Source organism: Adiantum capillus-veneris, chromosome 13, assembly GCF_014529385.1.
Source record: "Adiantum capillus-veneris isolate H3 chromosome 13, ASM1452938v2, whole genome shotgun sequence".
Taxonomy (NCBI): domain Eukaryota; kingdom Viridiplantae; phylum Streptophyta; class Polypodiopsida; order Polypodiales; family Pteridaceae; genus Adiantum; species Adiantum capillus-veneris.
Genome location: NC_140943.1, coordinates 8,192,608 through 8,218,467, shown reverse-complemented (window position 1 = coordinate 8,218,467; position 25,860 = coordinate 8,192,608). Strand labels below are relative to the sequence as shown.

The 25,860-nt window shown below is 39.3% G+C and overlaps 1 pseudogene; it reads left to right on the top strand.

Moving 5' to 3' along the window:
* The first annotated feature begins 512 nt into the window (after positions 1 to 512).
* Positions 513 to 1,097, top strand: LOC147443574 (uncharacterized; annotated as a pseudogene).
* Positions 1,098 to 25,860: the final 24,763 nt, after the last annotated feature.

Genomic DNA, 25,860 nt, shown 5'->3' with positions numbered 1-25,860 from the left:
ATCTTTGCTTGGATAAGTGGTATACCTTGAGACCTAAATACCCATTCTATACTAGAGCATTGGTTAAACCTTATGCACTTCAAGCATACCTTTAACACCAAGTAGTAGTTATTAGTTGACTTGAGTCTAGTTGAACTCCATGGTATTGAGACGAAGAGAGAGAGTAGCATAAAAAAGAGTCAAGGTTTTAATTTGACTTTCTTTCTATTAATGAGTAGATCATAGATGGATTTTGGTATCTAATAAAACCTTAGGGTAGACAATGTAAAACTCATGTCTACTGTTGTGTTTGCATTAAGTGTTCCTGTTCTTTAATTTCAGAATAATTACAGAAAAATGGATTGGCTATATGCTGGCATAAATTGAAGAAAACTATTGAATTACCCATCCAACCTCCTCCAAGACCTTGTCCAAGGAATGAATCACCTCCTTATCACCTACCACTTGCTTTCAAGGACATCAAAAGAGTACTTATCTTGGATCTAGAGGGGTTACTTCTCAAGAAACTTGAAATGAAACATGGAGATTCTATGCCATCTTGGGCTCAACACATGCGACTTGTGGAGGATAAAGATGAAGTTTATCATGTGGTGCGACTAGACGCACAAAGTTTTTTGGATTTTTGTGTTGAATACTTTAAGCTATGGATATGAAGTCTGTATAACTTAGCAAGGGTGCAACACATCACACAAAAATGTTTTCCTGAGCAGTGTACCAAGTTCAAGGTGTTTATGAGTAACAAAAATTGCCAAAATCCAAATATCATGTTAGGATTTACAAGGGTTTATCACAAAAATTTGAGTGATATTTGGAAGATATTTGAGGATTTGGATGCAAACAATACCTTAATTTTTTATGACACTCCATATAGGGTGATGTGGAACATGCCAGGGACATATCTTATATTTCCAAAGATGTGGAGGCAAACTTCCGAGCAACTTCAAAACTTCTTGCAGAGAACCATAATTCCATGGTTGGTAGGATGGTTGTATGCAAGAGATAAGAGAGTCTATACATACAACACAATTGTAAATCAATATAGTGATTCAGAGACAAATTATGTCCTTGGTGTGTACTTGTCAACACGAAAGCATTGAATAAATATGGCCATAAGATGCTTTTTTTATTCTAGTGTGTATCTTTCAACATTTGTATAGTTTGATATAGTCTTTTTTTAAAAAAAATCAAAGGTGTGTCAATTTTATGAACACTTGAATGGAGTGCACCCTACTCTAAGGGGACTTCAATGTACTATTGGAGTGCATCCTATTGTAAGGGGACTCTGATGTATTGCTACAGTGCACCCAAATTTTTGGGGACTCATTTTTTATTTGATTGGGGCCTATGTTGGGTCATATAGTAAAAGAAATTCATTTTTTGTCAATTCATATCGAGGTTGCATTCATTTGTAACTATGAGAGAATTGATGTTTGATGTCAAAATAAAACTTGTAAGTGTGGATCAGAGAACTCATGGACTTTAAATATGTGAGAGGGATATTTTTTTTGGGCACAAATGTTTGCTTCAAGAATTTTGTCATTACATACTTTATGTGAAAGAGTTTTAGAACCTAAAAGACTTTGAAAACAAAACTATGGAATCTAAGTGCATGTATTCTTGAATGGCTTGAAAGTTGATGTATACATTCATGTCGCCTTGATGAAGATTTAGATATGACAAGATGCAAAGCTAGAATTCTTGGACGTTACCTTTGTCAATTTGGTAATAACATATTTAACTTTCTTTTCTTATGGGTGGAAAATATATTATTATGTGCATTTGGAACCTAATTGCTTGACCTTCAAACCAAGATTCCTATGTTATTTTTTCATATACTTTTTTGTAATGAATTAAGATTGTGGATACAAGGTCCACCACTTGTTCAAGCTAGATCTAAGAAAGTATATATACTGAGTCTTCAAACTAGTAAACCAAGGGAAGAGAGAAGCAGGGTCCATCACTTGTCCAAGCTCATCTCTAGACAACATAGAGATATGGTAGGTCTACTAATTGTCCAATATGGTCATGGAGAAATGATAGAAGGTTGATCCACTTGTCCAACCTATCATCTCTAGTAAAATGGGAGGTTTGGCCTTAAGATTCACCATGTAACCAACCTATACTTCATTGTATTATGAAGAGTAGAAAAGCAAAGCTCCACCACTTGTCTAAGGTAGTTCCAAAATCAACATGGAGAGAAGCAAGCTTCACCATTTGTCCAAGATAGGTTCCATTAAAACATGGAAAACCTCATATATGTTGTACATGGAAGCTTTTTTCCAAGGTCCACCACTTGTCCAAGCTAGGATCCATTAAAACATGGATAGAAACAAGGCTCCACCACTCGTCCAATCTTTATAGCTGCAAAGTGTACCGGTTGTCTAAACTAGGCATGGGAAAATAATAGAAGGTCCACCACTTATCCAATATATTATCTCTAATAGCATGGGAGGTTTGGTCTCATGATTTAGGAATTGGTTGACCTGTATTTCATTGTATTATGATGAATTTGGTTTTAAAGTCAACTACTTATCCAAGCTATAAGTTTATATCTTGAATGGTATTCCTTCCCATCACTTAGAAAACCAATGATATGTTGTACATGGGGGGGTTTGTTACAAGGTCCACCACTTGTCCAAGCTAGTTTCATTGAAACATGGATGAAGGCAAGCTCCACCATTTGTTAAAGCTAGACTCCATTGAAATCTAGAAAATCCATGCTATGTTGTACATGGGGTTTTTGTTTTAAGGTCCAACACTTGTCCAAGCTAAGCTCCATTGAAACATGGAGTAGAGAAACACTCCACCACTTGTCCAAGCTAGGAAACATTGATAGTAGTTGGTTTAGTTTGAAGATCCACCACGTGTAAGCTAACTCTATTGAAACATAGAGAGAAGCAAAGGTCCACCAATTTTTCAAGTTAGGCTCCATTGAAACATGGACAGAAGCAAGCTCCACCATTTCTCCCAGATAGGCTCCATTGAAACATGGAGAGAATCAAAGGTCCACCATTTCTCCAAGCCAAGCTCTAGTTGTCCAACCTATAAGGTTATATCTTAATGGTAATCTTTCTAATCACTTGGAATACCCATGATATGTTTTACATGGGGGTTTTGTTCCAAGATCACCACTTGTCCAAGATAACTCTATTGAAACATAGAGAGAAACAAAGGTCCACCACTTGTCCAAGCTAGTCTCCATTGAAACAAGGAGAGAAGCAAGCTTCATAATTTCTTCAAGATAGGCTAGCCTGGATAAGTGCACCTTGAAACCAACCTTCCTATGAGGCAATAGAGCATATGCTACATATTTTGTGTATGCCCCATGCCTCAAATTAAGAAGCTATAGATTAGAAGTGGACCTTGCTTGAATGTCATATGCAATAAATTAAGGAAAAATAGCCAAGTGGATTGTATTCCTCAATGGATCCTTGCTTTCACAAGTTGTGAACCTTGAGTCACTTTTACATTAACTTGGACAAGTGGTGGACCTAGAAACCAAGCTCTCCATGTTGAGATAAGTTGTAGGTAGGACAGTAGAACATAGACAATGATAATGGATGCAATATACTCGTCTCCTAATAATCCAATTGATTGAAACCATGGTATTTTAGTTGTTTTCATTGTGTATTGTATGTGCATAAAGTGGAATGAGACCTTAAGAAAACTCAAACTTTTGACAAAATCTCTATATTTTGTACATGATATATTGAAAGTTGTCCAACCTGGGAATTGGGATTTTCCCACTTTACCTAATATGGTCTTATGTGTCCTCTTTTTTCTCTTTGAGAGAAAGAACTTAATTATTTATTTTTATGCATTTAAATTCTCATTGACCCCTTTAAATCCTATCCAATAGGAATCAAGCACATCATGAGGGCCACATGTGGAGAATGTTTTGAACATGCGTATTTTAGTATTCTTAAGTCATTTGGTTTGAATTGAATACTTCAAGCACTTGTCAATCAAGCATGTGTCTTTTATGATATTTAAGTCATCTGGTTTGAATTGAATACTTTAAGCACTTAGTCAATCAAGCATGCAAATGTTGATGCCTCTTGAAAGTTTATCTTTGAATTTAACACTTCAAGAACTTTAGTAATTCTAAGCATAAAAATCACCTCAAGATTTGGGCAAGGTTCCCACAAACACTTAGCAAACCAACAAGCACCTCATGCTTGGGTAGGATTCCCACCTCAAGGTCAATCCTAGCTTACCTAAGGTCAAAGGACTTTTAACACTAACTTTTGAAGGTCTTTAATGAAGATAACCCTAAGGTCTTTAAGCTCCACTAGATAGCATTGCTCTTTAATACACCATCTCTCATTTGAACCTCTTTAACCTTGGCCCCATGTTGAGATAGATCCATAAGAACATGTCTATATTCTAACCCTTGTTCTCATTTATTCCCCCACATTAAATGATCAGTTCAATGTGGGAAAATCATTTGGGTTGGTTAGGTATTAGATTTTATAACATTACCTCTCTCTTGAAATATAGTCGTCCTTGACTATAAGGTGAAGAGATAAAGTCTTAGTCATTAGTCTATGTTTATTAGCGGGTATAGAATCCCTTTCACCCTACAATATCATTCCAAAATGGATGACTAGTCCATTTGGTGCTTGGGAGACGTATCTGCCGCAAGCATGTCTGCTTTTTAGTCCATATCATACTCCCAAATTAGAGTGACAAATTCTACTTGGTGTTTGAGTGACGTTGTCATCACAAACATGATTCTAAGCATGCATACTATTTAAGTTTGTGCACAAAAAAGGATTAGTCTTTTAAGTAAAAAACATTGTTCATTTAGAAAGCATTTACATCTTCTTACTCTAGTGGAGCATTGTAAGCATTGAGAAGGTTCATACTATCCTTAAGTTGTATTCCTTGCATCCATCTAGCATCTTCAAAAGGATATTTTTTAACTTAATAACATACCATTGGATAATCTTACCATGTCGTAGTGCCTTGTCTTCATGCCAAAGGATAGCTTTGGGTTGTAGCACCTCTTCTTGGTCTTTCATTTTTAATGGGTCTTCAATAATTGGTTCTCTTGGTGGCTCTCCTTCGTAGGGCTTAAGTAGGATCACATGATGTTATAATAATCAATATCTAATTCTCCTAAATGATTTTCTCATATTAAACTGATCATTTAATGTGGGGAAGGCCAGGGGAGAAAAAGCTAGAATATTGGTTAAGCTAGCAGACCGGCCACAGTAGGGATCCAAAGGAGGGAAAATAGGGATCCAAAGGGGGGGCCATCTGCAAAAGAGCCATGTGCAACAATGGGCTAAAAAGACCCTAAGGTTCAGCCCATTAAGACTTCCAAAATGCTAAGGTTCCAAAATTCAAAGGTTGTGTCCAAAGGTCAACCCTAGGGAAAATTGGATGCTTTGTGTGTGCCCTAAAAGTCTTTGCACATCCCTACATGGGAGGAGGCGAGCCCTAAAGGTAGGGGATGAGAGAGAAAGCCACACACACACACAGGCTCCCTTTACACAAAGGGAATGAGGGACACATGTCAACTCCCTAGGCCAGATGCCCACAAGGTGTGCCCAATTTCTATTGGATGACCCTTGAAGTGGACCAATGAGAATTAAGCTAGAGTAAATCTAGTTTAATTAATTTAAAAACATTTAATAAAAGAAACCAATGAGAATTAAGTCTCCTAGAAGACTATTGGGCAGTCTCCCAAGGGGTCCAAAGAGCATTCAGGAGCCCCATGGCTTGCCTGATTCCTATTGGCCAGGAGGCAAAGGGGTCCAATGAGAGTTTAGTTTAATTATTTAATTGCCTAAAGCTCTCACAAAAGGGGAAAGGGGGACACATGTTAGAAGGCTATCGCTTATGCTGCTTAATTGTAATTGGCTTGACTTGGGGAGGGCCAATGAGGCTTCAGCAAGAGCAATGAGCAAGAGGGCTCGCCCAAGAGAGAGAGGGGGCTGATTTTTGCAAGGCATTATCACACACACACTCACAAAAGCTCATGTGTGAATAAAGAGAAGACTATCTCTTCCCAAGCTTTAATGGAGAACTCATCACCTACTCCAAACTTGTGAGATAGAAGCCTACATCAACACTCTCTTGGCATGTGGATGCAAATCCAACCAAGAGCCAAGCTTCAATGCATGCTCATCTCCTTTACCAAGCTAATTACTAAGCTAAGCTATGCTAATATGAGTGATTATGTGAGGAGATGTACATCTTTCTCATAAGATACTCCTTCTTTTTCTCAATCTACTCTCATACCCTGCTAGCTCTCACCATCTTTGAAGGTGTGTGAGGTCTTGGGTCTGAGAACGGGGATAATTCAAGTTGTGTTTGTTAAGTGTTTTGCTTAGTGCATGAAGTTTCCATCTTCATTGCACTAGCTAGTCTTGAAGGAACACAAAGAATTGTATTGTACAATGTCTCTCTTGATGGGAGAAACCATAATGCAAAGCCTTTTGGAGGGGGGACCGGCTCCATGAAAATTTGGTCCTCAATTGTTGTCAATAGCTTAATTTCTCTCTCTTTTGAAAGTATTGTCGATGCTATCTAACTAGGTGTTATGATTTTTGTTGCTCTCTCCATCCAAGCACTCTTGTAATTCTCATTAGGAATCTATTCTAATGAAATGCCCACTATGTTCATGCTAATTTCCGCTACACATAAGTTATTAGGCCATTAAATGTAATATCGGTATCAGAGCTCAAGGTTTCTCTTTTCTTGCTCAAGAAGGTAGGTCCTCAAGCTAGCTACAAATGGTTGGTATTATTAATTGCCTGTGAGTAAGTAGAATAGGGATTTTTCAGCCTTGCAGTGCGCTTGCCTTCGTGCAGTTAACGGGGAATCACCGTCGAGAGCTATGGTCTTAATAGTGGAGTCCTACGGGGCTTGCCTACGGCTTAACCACTATTGAGCTATTAGAAGCTTGACAAGAGCCGGTGCTGTTTTGGTGTCGAAAGACCCTCTCTTCTATTCCTTGCAATTAATGGTATTCGAGCCGCGGGTACAGTAGCTTGAGTGCTTTTTATAAAGGGGTAAAGAGGAGTAGCAACTAGGGCTTGAAGTGCCAAAGTACACCTAAAAAGTTTACACCTAAAAGTTGTTAGAATGGATGACAATAGTAAAGAGAGTGAAATTAATGTTGATAACTTTGATTTTGCTCATGAACAAGCTACTAATAATGCTTCAATGCTTGTTAACTATCTTGTTTCTAGGCTTCAACAAGCCATGGGCAATCCATCTCTCCAAAGTGAAGTGCAACGGCAGCTCCGTGCTCACAAGATTCTCCAAGCTCATCACCATGACGAGAGAACACCTAGGAAGCCTCCTTGTGAGACTACCAAAGGAGGTCTCTCTCCGATTCGGGAAGAAGAAGAGAATCCATATGAAGGGCTCAAGAATTTACTTCTTGATGATGCATCTCCTTCCCAAAGGAGAACTCAAGAGCCTCCACCAAAGGAACGAGAAAGAAGCGAGTCTCCTGCCACCTCGGCGGAGATGGCTCCACGAAGACGGCGGTCTAAACGCTCTCCATCACCACAAAAGCGGAGAAGACCATCACACTCTTCTCCACGCCATAATTCAAAGAGGGATGATAAAAATCAAGAGAAGAAAAAGGCGAGAAAGAGGACACCCTCTTCTCCATCTTCTTCATCCTCTTCCTCTTATGAAAGCTATGGTGAAGACGACAAAGATCAAGACAAGAAAAAGGCGAGAAAGAGGTCACCTTCTTCTCCACCTTCTTCAAATTCTTCACCTTCTGAAGAAAGTGATGGTGCAACCTTTGAACCATCAAAAAGAAGAGGTCATAGGAAATCCTATGCCGCATGGAAGAGGTCGTCCAAGTTGAAGAAATTCAAAGAGGGAGGGAAGGGCATCTCTTTCCTTACATATGATGGTACCTTTGGTGCTACGGACAAAGTCTTGGCCTTTATCCAACAATTCAATGCGGCGTTTGGAGATGAGGGCTTCACGGAGTCCTCTAAGCTATGCCATGTAGCTATGCACTTTCAAAAGTCCGCCAGACAATGGTGGTCTAGCCTACGAGCCAACGGTGAAGCTCCACGAACATGGAAAGCTTTAAGAGCTTCCATTATGAAGCAGCTTTTGGCCACCGATGCCAAAGACAAAGTACTCACCGAATGGCGAAGCTTAAAGCTCTCTCCCAATGAATCTATCCACAAATATGTAGACAAGTTTTGGGACCTACAACTCAAAGCCACTGTCTTCAGAAAATTGGATTTTGGAGAGCAAAAGCAACAATTTTGTGCGGGCTTAACCGAAGGAATGGCGGAGTATGTCAACTCCCAAAGACCACGTACCATATTAGCGGTAATACACCACACTATGGTGGCCTCTCGAATCAATTTCCAAACGGGGGCAAAAAGAAATAATAAGCCCCCGGAAAATAAGGGTTCCAATGAGCCTAAGGGGAAGGACAATGTCCAAAAGTCTCCTAAGGGCAACTCCAACAAAGCTAAAGAGAAGGGAGTTTACAAAGGTAAGAATAAACTCTCTCCTGAAGAGCTTGAGCGTTATCGTAAGGATAACCGGTGTTTCAAGTGCGGCAAACAAGGGCATGCGTACCGCGCTTGTCCCCAAAAGAAAAACCGCCAAGATCCTCCTAGAGCTTCCTTGGTTGAAATCAAAGAGGAGACTCACCAAACTCACCACAAAGGATCTCCTCTATGCCATGCTTGGGGAAAGGTAAGAGAACATGATGCTTTTATGCTCTTTGACCCTAGTTCTACTCACAATTTTATATCTATAGAGTTGGCCACCAAGCTAGGAATACAATCCTGTGAGATGGGAGATGTCTTACTCGCAGACAGTGCCTTCAAGAGGCAAGAATCTTCAGTCACTCCCTTAATCGGGAAATTGAGGCTTCATGTCCAAGGCTATGTGGACAAAGAGGACTTCTTTATCTCTCCTCTCAAACATGAGGATGTAATCCTAGGGGCACCATGGTTTGACTGACTGGCTGTCGATGTTAAATTTCCTGAAAGGAGAATCTCCTTTAAGTTCAGGGAAAAAGACATGTATATAGATGCTAAGGAAATGGGTAACACCATCCCCATTTTACATACACCAGCTTTCAACAAGTCAATAAAGAGCTCTATTTCCGTGTACATGATTTTTGTTAAAGACTCTCAAAATGAACCTAATGCTTTAGCAAAAGAAAATAAAAGCAACCAAAAGGAATTAGAGTTATCCAATTTTCTCAAGGGGTTTCAAGATGTTTTTATTGAAGACATCCCTTGTGATCTACCTCCTAAACGAGGTAATGATGACCATGCAATTGAACTTCTTCCAGGAAGTTCACCACCTAATAAACCTCCTTATAGAGTTTCTCAAGATCAACAAGAGGAGATTATGCGGTGATAGCCGTTTTTCGGCTTTTCATAATTGCCATAGTAAGTTACTCCACACTATCAAATTCACCCAAACGCTATGGCTATCCCTACCATTTCACTGTACATAGGCGTGTGTGAGTTAGGGGCTTTTCCCATATCTTCTTAAAAACCCTCAGCTAGCTAGTCACTGGGCTAGTTGAGCCAAAAAAATAAAAAAAAATAAAAAAATAAAATTATATTATGGCCTCTTTGTGTGTAAATATTTCATTGTATATATGGCCTAAATATAGGGATTTTTTCTAATTATTTTGGTATTTTATTTAAATATTTCTACTTAGGTGTGTGTTTTATTAAACCTATGTACACCTTCTTTCATCCTCTTACACCATAATTATATGTTTTGCCAATATGTACATACTCTAATCTCATATTTTTCCTTTATACAAATCACTCCCACATTTTCACCCTCACCCTCGTGAAAACAAAAAATTGATTTCTACTCATTGGTTACGTTTATTATATTATTTACTTGCATACCTTTTCCTCTTTCACCCAAAATAATTCAAGGAGGGACCATATGATATGATTCCAATATCTTTCCATATCCATAACTCCTCCATATTTTTATTATTATTTTTACTCATTATTCTAACACCATGTGCTCATTGAGCTAAAGTCCATGAATAGTCCATACACTAGTCCCACCATGTATATATTTCTTTATTCACCAATAATCCTCCTCCATGCATGGGTCAAGGGAAACTTGGATGCTTTGTATTATAGTATGACAAAGGAGGGGCTCACTCTTGGATGCATTGTACAAATTCAACAAAGGAGGGGTCCACTAAAAGACTTTTGCAGGCATAAAAAACAGGCTTTTTGGTGAGAATTTTGGCACCTACCTCCACTCCGAATTTGGAGCGGTAGTCAAAAGAGAAAATGTAGCCCACGCTCTGAATAATCACCTCAAATTTTTTCATGATTTTTGGAGCTACCAGCAGTGAGATATGATTTTTTGAGTGGACCCCAGTTTTCCCACTTTTCTCACAAGTAACCCTTAGTCTTCTCTCACCCTTCCACACACCTACTCACTCTTACACATCCCTCCCTCTCCTTCCCTCACTCAAACCTGCAATTTCCATGGCTTCTCCCACCCTCTTCACCATTACCCTTCTCTCTCATCCCTATAGTTCTTTTATGAACCTCTACATACATACACCCTCTCCATGTCTCTCTATATTGCTTCTATGTTACAATTTCATTTACCTCTCCTAAAATATCTAAAATTCAGCATCTTAACCATGATAACCTCTGTAAATTGAGGATTTTTCATCAACAAATCCTCTTTTCATCGTGGTGGTCAACCGTGGCGGCGGCGTAAAGAAGCGAAGAAGAAGAAGAAGACCAACGGTCATTTTTTACACAATCTACACAAGGGTGAGTTCAAGCTTCTTCAAAGCTTCACCATCTCAATGATTCTCTTTTAATTCACCCCTCTTCCTTCATCAAACCAACTCACTCTACCCATTGTAAATGTAACATTAACTTTCTAGTGATTACTAACGACTAACATACTAACACAAAATAGCATTGACCTAACCATAAAAGACACCTCACCTCAAGACATGTATAGTAACTCTCTCTCTCTCTCTCTCTCTCTCTCTCTCTCTCTCTCTCTCTCTCTCTCTCCCCTTCCTTAAAACTTACTTTCACCTTATCTACCATCAATAATGCTCTCTTTTGAGCCCACACCCATGACTCAAGCAGACAAAGAAGGCCCGCAATGTTTTGATATTCAAAAAAATCATAATCCTGATTTGTTAGCTTGTAAATTAGGATTTCCAATAATCTTAATGAGGGGTCTCCAACCTATAAATAGGCCCCTCTCCTTCTTGTAAAGCAAACTCCAATATCTCACATAGCACCCCAACACTCTATGCGTGAGGAGAGACTTAGGTGTAGCAACCACTTGTGAGCTTCACTCTTGGTGTGAGAGAAGCCTTCAAGCTACACATTGCAAGTGAGAGAGCGTGAGTTCCACAAATCTCAAAACCACTATTGTATATGCTCCTTCATCATCAATAAATTGAGGTTTGGTGCATCAAAGGCGTGATTCGACGTTCAAATCTTCGTCCTTCCATTTGTGCAATACGGTTTGGTGAATTCAAGGTGACTTGTGTATTTTGAGTTTTTATCGATTGATCTTGATTTTAGAGAGTGTTTTAGTGTGTTTTTCATTGCCAGTTTTTTGTCCATTGTAAGAGGGTATTGTGGTGAGAGGTCTCCCACACCCTAAGACTGTGTGTGTGTGTGTTTTGGCAATGTTTAGCAATCACTAAGCATTGAGTGAGTTTTGTATAAGTTCTACGATAGCATCATAACGAGCCATCTCCATTTGCAAGTCACAAATAAGGTATTACGCAAGATCCTTTCCTCTCTCTCTTCCCTTTGCTCTAGCTCTCTCTGGTCCATTTCATGTGTGTCTTGGTGTGAGGTTGCTTGTGTGTGTTGTGTGGTGCATCTTCTTGGTTGTGCAAAAATCTCTCTTGCGTCCTAGTTCGCATACCATAACTAGGTGGTGCCCCTATCTTGTTTGGGTTTGGCTGTGGGTTTGTTGTTGTGTTGTGCTTGTGGTTGCCTCAGCCCCAATTGAGCAGCACGGGAGCCTTGAGGGGTGTTTAGAGGTCGCCTCTCTTGTTGCCCGCCCCGGACCGCCTCAATTTTGGTGCCCCCACTGAGGAGCGATTGTGTGCTTAGTGTTGTTGTATTCCATGAATGCTTGAATTTCAGCATACTCAAGTAGATTTCATGAATTATGAAAACATGTATGACCGAGTTTAATTTTAAGGAAACAAAAATTGATCTAGAATATGGTTCGGATTATGGATAACATAAGAAAGGAAAAAAACATTTTCACATAAAAGTCTAGAATTCATGTTGAAAGACCTTTTGTAGTTAGTTGATGATTGTCTGGAACTAATCTTTGTGTGGTTCTAGCATTGAGAGACTATGACACGCTATACCTTTGATGATATCCCAATCTTCTTTGGAAATCCAGAAGAAGATGTTGATGATTTTCTTGTTGATTTTAGAATGGTTTGTCATATCCTTGGTAAAAGGGATGACATTGAAAAAGGGGATTTTCTATTGCTATGCCTTAGAGGCAACGCTGAGCAATGGTTTTGGAGTATGTCTTCTCAGATTGAAGATGGATATACCCAAATTTCCAAAGCTTTGAAGGCCAGATTCTCTAAAGTTCCAACAACGGAGAAAGCATGGGCTTCACTACGGAGACTTCAACAACATGGTGAAGACTACTATGCTTATGAGGATATTTTTTCTCGTCAATGGGAAGGATGTGGATTTAGTTCTACATTTCCAGATTATGTAAAAATGGATCAATTTATTTCGGGTTTGTCTCCTTTCCTAAAGACTAAGGTTACTTGTAGTGGACCCTCTACCTTTGAAGAAGCGGTCACTATTGCCCGAAGGAAGTTTCACAAGTACTTCTACATCAAAAATGGTTTCCATCATGCTGGAAGAACCAACCATCATGAAAGTGTTTCTATCAAGGAGTCATCTCCTTTGCCATACTTGTCTCCTTCTACTCCGACAAATGTTGAAGAAGTTACTTACATGCTAGCTGATTATTCAAGTGCTAAAGTGTGTGGCCAAGATTCAAATGTGGAATCTCTTTCTTCTACCTTTATCACAAGCATGAAAAAATCAACACAAGATATCTCAAATGGCATTGATGATTCAATAATGGATACATCCAACCTTTTGGCGGAGGATCAATTTCTAGTCCAAGCAGACGAAGCTTTTGTGCAACATGACTCTATGGAGAATGAAGACCTTGAAGGTAACCTTGATCTTATGGAATGTTCTGAGAGTGTATCTTGTCTAAAAGAAGAGAGTGAAGAAGAAGATGAAATCATAGGTGGAGAGATCATAGACCACATTGATCATAAAGAGATGATTGTGTACATGGAATGCCAACTCCAAAACAAATTAGAAGAGTGTGAGTTGAATCCATGTGAGGATAATCTTGAAGAAGTGTTTGAGGATGTTGAAAAGCATTGGTATGACCCATGTATGTTAAGCATGGAGGAACCTATAATGCAAGAGGCCAAATTTTTTGCAAAATCAAACAGTAATCCATCAACCTTTGAGGTGGTACGATGTGAGGAGTTACAACCTTGCCAAAGGGGGGGCTTAGAAGGGGTTGAAGAACATGGGACAGTAGTAAAAGATAAAATCATAAAAGGAAACTATCAGAAGGGTATCATTCTCTCCAATGGTGTTTTAGTGGGTGGCTCTTCATTCATGGGACAATCTCTTAGCAAGGAAATCCAAGCTTTTGAAGCCCCAATCATCTTCATATTGGGTTTCACCTCTTCAAAGTCAACTTCTCCTCTCTTCACATATACCTTTCATCGAGGGCACCATACCTTCTTAAGTGGAGGAGGACATGAATACTTGGTGATGAACGGAGGTTTCCAAACCTTCTTCATTTGGTTCTTTGGTGTATGGAGGTCGCACATTGTGATGCTTCTGGTCTTCATCATAGATGAAAAACTTGTTGACTGCTACATGTGGATATCTCATCAATCAGTACCAAAATCTATTCTCTTCCAATGTGTTGGAAGCAATAGAAACCTTCATCTATTATCTACTTTTGTGGTAAACTATCTGCAATATCTTTCAATAACAGTTGGAAGCATGGATCAAGCTTTCCTAAATCATAAAGGTCATAGAATTTTTTACTTGATGAGCCTACCCAGGTTGAATGAAATTTATGAGCTACAGTTTAGGAATTTGCTCATACAAGATCTTGAAGATCGTAGCAGATACATCAACTTTACACAAGAGGAAGAGAAACCAATATTTTATATCACATTCATAGTGATAGATGCAATGATGGACAACAGTAAAATCTACAAGTTTCTTCAATCAAAATCAGTAAGTGATTCCATACCATACATCTCGCTTTGGGAAAGATATTTCAAGATCTTTGATCCTGGGGGGTGCTTATGGAAACTTTCTTGATAGAGGAGGTTTACTCCGTCACTTCATTTCATCCTGCTATTGGCTCGAGAACCTTTCATATCACACAAGGTTTTTTAATCATACAACAAAGGTTCTTCAAAGATGAGAGCAGACAAAGACAGACGTTACACAATCTACATGTTGTATGATCGGATAAATGGTACATGAATGTACCATTATCTAAGGGGGGGGCTAATGATAGCCGTTTTTCGGCTTTTCATAATTGCCATAGTAAGTTACTCCACACTATCAAATTCACCCAAACGCTATGGCTATCCCTACCATTTCACTGTACATAGGCGTGTGTGAGTTAGGGGCTTTTCCCATATCTTCTTAAAAACCCTCAGCTAGCTAGTCACTGGGCTAGTTGAGCCAAAAAAATAAAAAAAAATAAAAAAATAAAATTATATTATGGCCTCTTTGTGTGTAAATATTTCATTGTATATATGGCCTAAATATAGGGATTTTTTCTAATTATTTTGGTATTTTATTTAAATATTTCTACTTAGGTGTGTGTTTTATTAAACCTATGTACACCTTCTTTCATCCTCTTACACCATAATTATATGTTTTGCCAATATGTACATACTCTAATCTCATATTTTTCCTTTATACAAATCACTCCCACATTTTCACCCTCACCCTCGTGAAAACAAAAAATTGATTTCTACTCATTGGTTACGTTTATTATATTATTTACTTGCATACCTTTTCCTCTTTCACCCAAAATAATTCAAGGAGGGACCATATGATATGATTCCAATATCTTTCCATATCCATAACTCCTCCATATTTTTATTATTATTTTTACTCATTATTCTAACACCATGTGCTCATTGAGCTAAAGTCCATGAATAGTCCATACACTAGTCCCACCATGTATATATTTCTTTATTCACCAATAATCCTCCTCCATGCATGGGTCAAGGGAAACTTGGATGCTTTGTATTATAGTATGACAAAGGAGGGGCTCACTCTTGGATGCATTGTACAAATTCAACAAAGGAGGGGTCCACTAAAAGACTTTTGCAGGCATAAAAAACAGGCTTTTTGGTGAGAATTTTGGCACCTACCTCCACTCCGAATTTGGAGCGGTAGTCAAAAGAGAAAATGTAGCCCACGCTCTGAATAATCACCTCAAATTTTTTCATGATTTTTGGAGCTACCAGCAGTGAGATATGATTTTTTGAGTGGACCCCAGTTTGCCCACTTTTCTCACAAGTAACCCTTAGTCTTCTCTCACCCTTCCACACACCTACTCACTCTTACACATCCCTCCCTCTCCTTCCCTCACTCAAACCTGCAATTTCCATGGCTTCTCCCACCCTCTTCACCATTACCCTTCTCTCTCATCCCTATAGTTCTTTTATGAACCTCTACATACATACACCCTCTCCATGTCTCTCTATATTGCTTCTATGTTACAATTTCATTTACCTCTCCTAAAATATCTAAAATTCAGCATCTTAACCATGATAACCTCTGTAAATTGAGGATTTTTCATCAACAAATCCTCTTTTCATCGTGGTGGTCAACCGTGGCGGCGGCGTAAAGAAGCGAAGAAGAAGAAGAAGACCAACGGTCATTTTTTCCACAATCTACACAAGGGTGAGTTCAAGCTTCTTCAAAGCTTCACCATCTCAATGATTCTCTTTTAATTCACCCCTCTTCCTTCATCAAATCAACTCACTCTACCCATTGTAAATGTAACATTAACTTTCTAGTGATTACTAACGACTAACATACTAACACAAAATAGCATTGACCTAACCATAAAAGACACCTCACCTCAAGACATGTATAGTAACTCTCTCTCTCTCTCTCTCTCTCTCTCTCTCTCTCTCTCTCTCTCCCCTTCCTTAAAACTTACTTTCACCTTATCTACCATCAATAATGCTCTCTTTTGAGCCCACACCCATGACTCAAGCAGACAAAGAAGGCCCGCAATGTTTTGATATTCAAAAAAATCATAATCCTGATTTGTTAGCTTGTAAATTAGGATTTCCAATAATCTTAATGAGGGGTCTCCAACCTATAAATAGGCCCCTCTCCTTCTTGTAAAGCAACCTCCAATATCTCACATAGCACCCCAACACTCTATGCGTGAGGAGAGACTTAGGTGTAGCAACCACTTGTGAGCTTCACTCTTGGTGTGAGAGAAGCCTTCAAGCTACACATTGCAAGTGAGAGAGCGTGAGTTCCACAAATCTCAAAACCACTATTGTATATGCTCCTTCATCATCAATAAATTGAGGTTTGGTGCATCAAAGGCGTGATTCGACGTTCAAATCTTCGTCCTTCCATTTGTGCAATACGGTTTGGTGAATTCAAGGTGACTTGTGTATTTTGAGTTTTTATCGATTGATCTTGATTTTAGAGAGTGCTTTAGTGTGTTTTTCATTGCCAGTTTTTTGTCCATTGTAAGAGGGTATTGTGGTGAGAGGTCTCCCACACCCTAAGACTGTGTGTGTGTGTGTTTTGGCAATGTTTAGCAATCACTAAGCATTGAGTGAGTTTTGTACAAGTTCTACGATAGCATCATAACGAGCCATCTCCATTTGCAAGTCACAAATAAGGTATTACGCAAGATCCTTTCCTCTCTCTCTTCCCTTTGCTCTAGCTCTCTCTGGTCCATTTCATGTGTGTCTTGGTGTGAGGTTGCTTGTGTGTGTTGTGTGGTGCATCTTCTTGGTTGTGCAAAAATCTCTCTTGCGTCCTAGTTCGCATACCATAACTAGGTGGTGCCCCTATCTTGTTTGGGTTTGGATGTGGGTTTGTTGTTGTGTTGTGCTTGTGGTTGCCTCAGCCCCAATTGAGCAGCACGGGAGCCTTGAGGGGTGTTTAGAGGTCGTCTCTCTTGTTGCCCGCCCCGGACCGCCTCAGCGGCAAGTGCATGAGTTAGTTGAGAAGGGTATGGTTAGGCCAAGCTCATCTCCATTTTGCTCACCTATGCTATAAGTGCAAAAGAAAGACGGCACATATCGTATGTGTGTCGACTATAGAGCACTAAATAGGATCACTATCAAGAATAGGTTTCCCGTTCCACGGGTAGAAGACCTATTTGATAAGCTACAAGGATCGACCTACTTCAGGAGGGTTGACCTAAAAAGTGGCTATCATCAAATAAGGATAGTTGATCAAGACATTGTAAAGACCGCATTTCGTACTACATTTGGTCTTTACGAATACATTGTCATGCCTTTTGGCTTGACCAATGCACCAGCCACATTCAACCGCTTGATGGAGAAGCTATTCAGGCCTCATCGAACCTTCACTGGAGTGTTCTTTGATGATATTATCATCTACTCTAATTCATTGGAGGAACACAAGCAACACCTCCAGGTAATATTTCAAGTTTTAAGAGAGAATAAACTTTATGTTAATCGAAAGAAAAGTGAATTTTTCTTGCAAGAGATTCAGTATTTAGGTCACATTATCTCTCAAGATGGAATCCAAATGGATCCATCCAAGTTAGAGGTAATAAAAGGATGGCCTAAACCAAGGAATATTCATGAACTAAGAAGCTTTATAGGTATGTGTGCATACTATAGACGCTTCATAGAAAAGTTCTCACAAATTGCGGGACCATTACATGACCTAACAAAGAAAAGCGTTAGGTATACATGGTCTGCTAAGGAAAACAATGCTTTCGAAAAGCTTATCTCTCAACCTATGCTTACACTACCGGATCTCTCAAAACCATTTGAGGTCCAATGTGATGCTTGTGGTGGTTGTCTTGGAGCTGTTTTGCTCCAAGAAGGGCACGCCACAGGCTATGAGAGTCGAAGGCTCGATCCTGTTGAGCAAGCTCTAGGCATATACGAAAAGGAACTCCTTGCAGTTCTACATGCCTTAGACTCATGGAAGCACTATTTATTGGGGACTCCTTTCATTCTGCGAACGGATCACCAAAGTCTTAAGTACTTCATGACACAGACCAAGCTCTCCGACAAAAAAATGAGGTGGGCAAATTTCCTTTCGCAATTTCATTTTCATATTGCTCACATTGCTGGCAAGCATAATCAAGTAGCTGATGCACTCTCAAGACGGCCGAGAGTGAATGCGGTTTCCATAGCAACTCACAATGATCTATCTTCAATGATAGATGAGTATGCTATTGATCCCAATTTTAGAGATGTGATTTCAGCCCTTGCATTAGGGAAGAAAGAAGAACCATTTACTTTACAAGATGGTTATCTTCTCTATGGCAATAGACTATGCGTTACTAACTCACTACGTGAGAAAGTAATGTATGAATCTCATGCTCCACCTTATGCGGGGCATAGAGGGATTCAATCTACCTTAAAGGGAATTGAAACATATTTCTATTGGCCTACCATGAAAGTGAGCATACAAGAGTATGTTTCCAAATGTGTGGTATGCCAAAAGACAAAATTTGATAAAGGGAAGCAACTTGGATTGCTTCAACCCTTGCCAATCCCTAATTCACCATGGGAGAGCATATCCATGGATTTTATCTTTGGATTGCCTAAGTCTATCCATGGGAATACGGGAATATGGACGATAGTAGATAGGTTTAGTAAACAAGCTCATTTTATACCTGTCAAAAAGACTATCAAAGCCCATCAAATGGAAACCCTCTTTATTTCACAAATTTTCAAGTACCATGGCTTGCCCATGTCCATAGTGTCGGATAGAGATCCTAGAATGACCAGTAATTTCTGGAAGGGTCTCTTTGATAATTTAGGGACAAGGCTAAACTTCTCTTCGGCCTATCATCCACAAACGTATGGCCAAAGTGAAATAGCTAACCTAACCATTCTCGATCTACTAAAAGCCTATGTAACGGAAGTAGATCAAAGATCCCAATGGGAGAAGTACTTACCCTTAGTGGAGTATGCTTACAATAACACTGTACATACTTCCACGGGAAAAGCACCTTTCGAGGTAATTGAGAGAAGATCAAAAAGTCCCTTGCTACTTAAGGTACATGGGAAGATCTTCGCTGCAGATGAGTATAGCTGAGACCTACAAGAATCTTTCCAAAAGATTAAGGATGCTATCTCTATCTCACAGCAAAGGCAAAAGGCTGTTGCTGACAAGCACAGAAGAGCCCAAGCCTTTAAAGAAAACGATTGGGTCTTGTTAAAGTTTACCAAGGATCGATTAAGGCACACGACGGGCAAGAATCCTACGGGCCACCAAAAGTACTATGCTAAACTAGCAAAAAGGTACTATGGTCCCTTCCAGATTCTTAGGCCAATCAACGAGATGGCCTATCAACTCAAGTTGCCCAATCATTGGCTCATACACAATGCTTTCCATGTGAGCCTATTAAAGCCTTACAAAGGAGAGCCACCTCAAGAACCAACTATTGAAGACCCACCGGAGATCGAGGACCAAGAGGAGGTGCTGCAGCCTGAGTCCACTCTCCGACATGAAGACAAGGTATTAAGAGGCGGTAAGACTATCTGACGATATCTTATTAAGTTTAAGAATTATCCTTTTGAAGATGCTAGATGGATGCAAGGCATACAATTAAAGGATAACCTAAACCTTGTCAATGCTTACAATGCTTCGCAAGAGTAAGAAAATGTACAAAATGTTAAAAATGAACAAAATTTTTGTCTTATAAGACTGTCTTTTTCTTTATTTGTGCACAAAAATGAAGTAGTATGCATGCTTAGATCAAGTTTGCGGAGACGACGTCTCCCAAACACCAAGTAGAGCTTGTCACTCTACTATGGAAGACTGATAGGACTAATGTGCAGACATGCTTGCGGCAGCCTCAGGCTCTCAAGCGCCAAATGGACTAGTCATCCATTATGGAATGATGTCGTAGGGTAACATAGGGATCCTCTACCCGCTAAGAAAAGGACTCATGAACATGCTTTATCTTCTCTACACCATAGTCGAGGACGACTATGATTTCAAGAGAGAGGTAATGTCATAATAATCAATATCTAATTCTCCTAAATGATTTTCTCATATTAAACTGATCATTTAATGTGGGGAAGGCCAGGGGAGAAAAAGCTAGAATATTGGTTAAGCTAGCAGACCGGCCACAGTAGGGATCCAAAGGAGGGAAAATAGGGATCCAAAGGGGGGGCCATCTGCAAAAGAGCCATGTGCAACAATGGGCTAAAAAGACCCTAAGGTTCAGCCCATTAAGACTTCCAAAATGCTAAGGTTACAAAATTCAAAGGTTGTGTCCAAAGGTCAACCCTAGGGAAAATTAGATGCTTTGTGTGTGCCCTAAAAGTCTTTGCACATCCCTACATGGGAGGAGGCGAGCCCTAAAGGTAGGGGATGAGAGAGAAAGCCACACACACACACACAGGCTCCCTTTACACAAAGGGAATGAGGGACACATGTCAACTCCCTAGGCCAGATGCCCACAAGGTGTGCCCAATTTCTATTGGATGACCCTTGAAGTGGACCAATGAGAATTAAGCTAGAGTAAATCTAGTTTAATTAATTTAAAAACATTTAATAAAAGAAACCAATGAGAATTAAGTCTCCTAGAAGACTATTGGGCAGTCTCCCAAGGGGTCCAATGAGCATTCAGGAGCCCCATGGCTTGCCTGATTCCTATTGGCCAGGAGGCAAAGGGGTCCAATGAGAGTTTAGTTTAATTATTTAATTACCTAAAGCTCTCACAAAAGGGGAAAGGGGGACACATGTCAGAAGGCTATCACTTATGCTGCTTAATTGTAATTGGCTTGACTTGGGGAGGGCCAATGAGGCTTCTACAAGAGCAATTCGCAAGAGGGCTCGCCCAAGAGAGAGAGGGGGCTGATTTTTGCAAGGCATTATCACACACACACTCACACAAGCTCATGTGTGAAGAAAGAGAAGACTATCTCTTCCCAAGATTTAATGGAGAACTCATCACCTACTCCAAGCTTGTGAGATAGAAGCCTACATCAACACTCTCTTGGCATGTGGATGCAAATCCAACCAAGAGCCAAGCTTCAATGCATGCTCATCTCCTTTACCAAGCTAATTACTAAGCTAAGCTATGATAATATGAGTGATTATGTGAGGAGATGTACATCTTTCTCGTAAGATACTCCTTCTTCCTCTCAATCTACTCTCATACCCTGCTAGCTCTCACCATCTTCGAAGGTGTGTGAGGTCTTGGGTCTGAGAACGGGGATAATTCAAGTTGTGTTTGTTAAGTGTTTTGCTTAGTGCATGAAGTTTCCATCTTCATTGCACTAGCTAGTCTTGAAGGAACACAAAGAATTGTATTGTACAATGTCTCTCTTGATGGGAGAAACCATAATACAAAGCCTTTTGGAGGGGGGACCGGCTCCATGAAAATCCGGGCCTCAACTGTTGTCAATAGCTTAACTACTCTCTCTTTTGAAAGTATTGTCGATGCTATCTAACTAGGTGTTATGCTTTTTGTTGCTCTCTCCACCCAAGCACTCTTGTAATTCTCATTAGGAATCTATTCTAATGAAATGCCCACTATGTTCATGCTAATTTCTGCTACACATAAGTTATTAGGCCATTAAATGTTACACATGAAAAGCATTGTGTATGAGCCAATGGTTGGGCAACTTGAGTTGTTAAGCCATGTCATTGATTGTCTTTAAGATTTGAAAAGGACCATAGTATCTTTTTGCTAATTTAGCATAATACTTTTGATGGCCCGTAGGATTTTTTCCCGTCGTGTGCCTCAGTCGATCCTTGGTAAATTTAAGCAAGACCCAATCATTTTCTTTGAATGTTAAGGCCCTTTTGTGGTTGTCAGCAGCAACTTTTTGCCTTTGTTGAGAGATGGATATAGCCTCCTTAATCTTTTGAAAAGATTCTTGTAGGTCACGGCTATACTCATCAGCGCGAAAGATCTTTCCATGTACTTTAAGTAGCAAGGGACTTTTAGGTCTTCCCTCTATGATCTCAAAAGGTGCTTTTCTTGTAGTAGAATGGATAGTATTACTGTATGCATACTCTACAAGGGGTAAGTACTTCTGTCATTGTGATCATTGATCTACTTCTATAACATAAGTCTTTAGTAGCTCGAGTATCATAAGATTGGTTATCTCACTCTGGCCATCCATTTGTGGGTGGTAGGCTAAAGAGAAATTCAATCTTGTACCTAGATTTTCAAGAGACCTTTCCCAAAATTATTGGTCATTCTAGGATCTCTATCTGACACGATGGATGTTGGTAGTCCATGGTGTTTGAAAATCTAAGATATGAAGATGGTTGCCATTTGGTGTGCCTTAATAATATTTTTGACAGGAATAAAGTGTGCTTGCTTGCTAGACCTATTGACTATTGTCCATATTCCCATATTCCCATATTCCCATGGATAGACTTGGGTAATCCAAAGATAAAATCCATGTATATACTCTCCCATGGTGAATTAGGGATTGGCAATGGTTGGACTAATCCAGGTTCCTTCCCTCTATCATACTTACTCTTTTGGCATACCACACATTTTGAAACATACTCTTGTATGTCCACTTTCTCGGTAGGCCAACAGAAGTACGTCTCTACTCCTCTAAGAGTAGGTTGAATGCCTCTATGCCCTGCATAGGGAGGAGCATGGGATTCATACATGACTTTCTCACGAAGGGACTCGGTAACACATAGCCTATTGCCATGGAGAAGATAACCATCCTGCAAGGTAAATGGTTCCTCTTTCTTCCCTAAAGCAAGGGTTGACATTACATCTTTAAAGTCAGGGTTAGTAGCATACTCATCTATCATAGAATATAGATCATTGTGAGTTTCTATAGACAACGCATTGACTTTCGATCGTTGTGAAAGTGCATCGGCCACCTGATTGTGCTTACCAAAAATGTGAGCAATATGAAAATAAAATTGCAAAAGAAAGTTTGCCCACCTCATTTGTTTGTTGGAAAGATTGGTTTGCATCATGAATTACTTGAGACTTTGGTGGTCTGTTCGTAAAATGAATGGAGTCCCCAATAAATAGTGCTTCCATGTGTCTAGGACATGTAGAACAGCTAAAAGCTCTTTCTCATAAATGCCCAAGAACTATTCATCCTTATTGAGCCTTCGGCTTTCATATGCTATGGCATGCCCTTCTTGAAGCAAGATTGCTCCAAGGCAATCACACCACAAGCATCACGTTGGACCTCAAATGGCTCTGAGAGACCCGGAAGGATGAGGACTCGTTGTGAGGTAAGATTCTCTTTGAGCTTGTCAACATCATTTTTATCCTTAGCAGTCCACGAATACTTAACGTTCTTCTTTGTTAAGTCATGTAATGGTCCTGCTATTTGAGAAAAATTTCTATGAAGCGTCTATAGTATGCACACTTATCAATAAAGCTTCTTAGGTCATGTAGATTACGTGGATTAGTCCTTGCTTTTATTACCTCTAACTTCAATGGATCCATACGGATACCATCTTGAGAAATAATATGACCTAAGTATTGAATCTCTTGAAGGAAAAATTCACTTTTATTTTGGTTGAGAAAAAGCTTCTTCTCCCTCAATGCTTGAAAAATCACTTAGAGATGTTGCTTGTGTTCCTCCAAGGACTTGAATTAGATGATGATATCATCAAAGAACATTCCAGTGAAATTTTTGAAGGGTCTCAATATTTTCTCCATCAAACAATTGAATGTTGCTGGTGCATTGGTCAAGCCAAAAGGCATGACTAGATATTCATAAAGACCAAACGTTGTACAAAATACGATCTTTAGGATATTTTCATCCACCATCTTTATTTGGTGATAGCCACTTTTAAGGTCAATCCTACTAAAGTAGGTAGATCCTTGTAGCTTATCAAACAGATCTTCTACCTAAGGCACGAGAAATTTGTTTCAGTAAAGCTTCTTAGGTCATGTAGATTACTTGGATTAGTCCTTGCTTTTATTACCTCTAACTTCAATGGATCCATACGGATACCATCTTGAGAAATACTATGACCTCAGTATTGAATCTCTTGAAGGAAAAATTCACTTTTATTTTGGTTGAGAAAAAGCTTCTTCTCCCTCAATGCTTGAAAAATCACTTAGAGATGTTGCTTGTGTTCCTCCAAGGACTTGAATTAGATGATGATATCATCAAAGAACTTTCCAGTGAAATTTTTGAAGGGTCTCAATATTTTCTCCATCAAACAATTGAATGTTGCTGGTGCATTGGTCAAGCCAAAAGGCATGACTAGATATTCATAAAGACCAAACGTTGTACAAAATACGATCTTTAGGATATTTTCATCCACCATCTTTATTTGGTGATAGCCACTTTTAAGGTCAATCCTACTAAAGTAGGTAGATCCTTGTAGCTTATCAAACAGATCTTCTACCTAAGGCACGAGAAATTTGTTTCAGTAAAGCTTCTTAGGTCATGTAGATTACTTGGATTAGTCCTTGCTTTTATTACCTCTAACTTCAATGGATCCATACGGATACCATCTTGAGAAATAATATGACCTAAGTATTGAATCTCTTGAAGGAAAAATTCACTTTTATTTTGGTTGAGAAAAAGCTTCTTCTCCCTCAATGCTTGAAAAATCACTTAGAGATGTTGCTTGTGTTCCTCCAAGGACTTGAATTAGATGATGATATCATCAAAGAACATTCCAGTGAAATTTTTGAAGGGTCTCAATATTTTCTCCATCAAAAAATTGAATGTGGCTGGTGCATTGGTCAAGCCAAAAGGCATGACTAGATATTCATAAAGACCAAACATTGTACAAAATGCGATCTTTAGGATATTTTCATCCACCATCTTTATTTGGTGATAGCCACTTTTAAGGTCAATCCTACTAAAGTAGGTAGCTGATCCTTGTAGCTTATCAAACAGATCTTCTACCTAAGGCACGAGAAATTTGTTTTTGATAGTGATATGGTTTAGTGCTCGATAATCCACACATATATGGTATGTATCATATTTCTTTTGCACTAAAAGGACTGGAGAACAAAAGGGAGAGGAGCTAGGCCTCACCATCCCTTTGTCTGCCAATTCTTGTACTTGCTTTAGAAGGTGGCGAGCTTCCTATTAGGAGCTCAATTTGATGGTCATCATCCCCTCGTTTTGGAGGTAAGTCCATAGGGATATCATCAATGAAAACATATTGAAATCCATTTATAAATGTAGAAAAGTCTAACTCTTCTTAATTCCTACCATTTTCATTAGATAAATCATTAGCTTCATTAGTGGATTCTTTGACAAAAATCATGTACGCAAAAATTGAGCTTTTCATTGACTTATCAAAAGCTGGTGAATTTACAAGCGGTATAGTACGACCAGACTCATTAGCATCTATATACATGTTCTTCCCCCTAAAAGTGAAGATTCTCTTTTTAGGGAACTTCATGTTGGCAGCCATGCGATCAAACCATGGCGCCCCTAGGATAACATCCTCATGTTGGAGAGGAGAGATGAAAAAAATCTTCTTTGTTGACATAGATTTGGACATGAAGCCTCAACTTCCCAATCAAGGGAGTAACGAAGGCTTGTTGTCCCTTGAAAGCTATGTCAGCCATTACAATATATCCCATCTCAAAAGCTTGAAT